Source organism: Rhinopithecus bieti, unplaced genomic scaffold, assembly GCF_001698545.2.
Source record: "Rhinopithecus bieti isolate Rb0 unplaced genomic scaffold, ASM169854v2 scaffold_7681, whole genome shotgun sequence".
Lineage (NCBI taxonomy): Eukaryota > Metazoa > Chordata > Mammalia > Primates > Cercopithecidae > Rhinopithecus > Rhinopithecus bieti.
The window spans coordinates 3,601,489-3,604,185 of NW_016806571.1; positions in this window are offsets into that span (position 1 = coordinate 3,601,489).

Consider the following 2,697-nt stretch of genomic DNA (forward strand, 5'->3'; position numbering starts at 1 on the left):
CAAAACTGTGGCAGATGACAGCCCTGATCTCTGCAGTAACAAAGATGAGCCAAGCAGCCTGCTTTTGCACATCAAAGGAAGCTGTCACACTGCTCCGCTGACAACGCTGGTTAGGTGTGGAAGAAAATATTTCAAACACAAGTCGTCTCATCGAAGGCTGGCAAGACGTTTAGAATTCCCCCGGGGAAATAAACCTTTGTTTTAGCACAAGTTTCAAAAATTAAATAATAATAAAAACAGAAAATCTGTTTTTTTCTTTGCAGAGATGACATTGAAATCCTTCCACCAGCCAAGAGGATTCCAAGGTCAGTTTTAACTTGCTTTCCTGCCGGGGCCCTGGAGGTCTGTGGAGCACAATGAGCCTCCTGCTGAGCCTCTTCTCAGTCTCTCTCAGCCACTGCCTTTCTCCCTGCATGTTTCCTTTCTGAATACTGTTTTCTTTCTTTCTTCCTTTCTTTCGCAGGGTCTTGCTCTGTCGCCCAGGCTGGAGTGTGGTGGCGCAATACTGTGGGACCACAGGCGCGTGTGTCACCATGTCCGGCTAATTTACTTTTATGTTTTTATAGAGATGGAGGTCTTACCGTGTTGTTCAGGCTGGCCTCAAACTCCTGGGCTCATGTGATCCGCCTGCCTCAGCCTCTCAAAGTGCTGGGATTACAGGAGTGAGCCACCGCTCCCGGCCTCTGAATGCCATTTTCTAGGTGATGTCTCAGGACAGGTTTTTCACTTATGTCTTTCTTTCTTTATCGCTTTCCTGCAAACCCATTTATTCTGTCTCCCCCTTGTATATGTATGCATTATATATCTTTTTTTTTTTTTTTTTTTTTTGAGACGGAGTCTCGCTCTGTCGCCCAGGCTGGAGTGCAGTGGCCGAACCTCAGCTCACTGCAAGCTCTGCCTCCCGGGTTTACGCCATTCTCCTGCCTCAGCCTCCCGAGTGGCTGGGACTACAGGCGCCTGCCACCTCACTCGGCTAGTTTTTTGTATTTTTTTTAACAGAGACGGGGTTTCACTGTGTTAGCCAGGATAGTCTCGATCTCCTGACCTCGTGATCCGCCCGTCTCAGCCTCCCAAAGTGCTGGGATTACAGGCTTGAGCCACCGCGCCCGGCCTGCATTATATATCTTAAACAGCACAATGTAAAACTAGCCAAGCTGCACAACTGAAGTTGTGATGGAGTCTTGAGATGGAGTCTTGCTCTGCTGCCCAGGCTGGAGTGCAGTGGTGTGATCTCAGCCCACTGCAACCTCCATCTTCCTGGTTCAAGCGATTCTCCCGCCTCAGCCTCCCAAGTAGCTGGAACTATAGGCGCCGCCACCACGCCCAGCTAATTTTTGTTGTTGTTGTTTGAGACGGAGTCTTGCTCTGTCGCCCCAGGTGGAGTGCAGTGGCACCATCTCAGCTCACTGCAACCTCTGCCTCCCGGGATCAAGTGATTCTCCTGCCTCAGCCTCCCGAGTAGCTGGGATTACAGGTGCACACCACCATTCCTGGCTAATTTTTGTATTTTTAGTAGAGGTGGGAGTTTCACCATGTTGGTCAGGCTGGTCTCAAACTCCTGACCTCAGGTGATCCACCCACCTTGGCCTCCCAAAGTGCTGGGATTACAGGCGTGAGCCATGCACCTGGACTAATTTTTTGTATTTTTAGTAGAGATGGGGTTTCACCATGTTGGTCAGGCTGGACTCGAACTTCTGACCTTAAGTGATCTGCCCACCTCAGCCTCCCAAAGTGCTGGGATTACAGGTGTGAGCCACTGTGCCCAACCATTATCTATTACGCTTTTTTTTTTTTTTAAGATGGAATTTCGCTTCGTTGTCCAGGCTGGAGTGCAACGGCACTATCTCAGCTCATTGCAACCTCTGCCTCCTGGGTTCAAGTGATTCTCCTGCCTCAGCCTCCCGAGTAGCTGGGATTACAGGCGCCTGCCACCATGCCCAACTAATTTTTGTATTTTAGTAGAAACAGGGTTTCACCTTGTTGGCCAGGCTGATCTTGAACTCCTGACCTCAAGTGATCTACCCGCCTCAGCCTCCCAAAGTGCTGGGATTACAGGCATGAGGCACCATGCCTGGCCTACCCAATCTTAAAAGTCCCAAAAATACATGGATCAAAATATCGAAATTATTTATCTGGGTATTATTTAATTTACTGTGTTTTAATATATTTCCTAGTATTTATATGCATTTTTTTAATTTCAAAATTTTTGACTTGGCATATCTTACAATTATTATTATTATTATTTGAGACAGGGTCTAGCTGTTCCCAGGCTAGAGTGCTGTGGCACAATAATGACTCACTGTAGCCCGACCTCCCAGACTCAGCCTCCCAATTAGCTGGGACCACACATGCATGCCACCACACCCAGCTAATTTTTGTATTTTTTGTGGAGACAGGGTATTGCCATGTTGCCCAGGCTAGTCTCCAACTCCTAAGCTCAAGCAATTTGCCCACCTCATCCTCTCAAAGTACTGGGATTACAGGCATGAGTCATCATGCCTGGCCTATGCCTCTCTCTCTCTCTCTCTATATATATATATGTATATATATGCACACACATATATACATATACACACATATATATACGTATATATACACACATATATACGTATATATACACACATATATATACGTGTGTGTGTGTGTGTGTGTGTGTGTGTGTGTGTATATATATATATATATATATATATATATTTT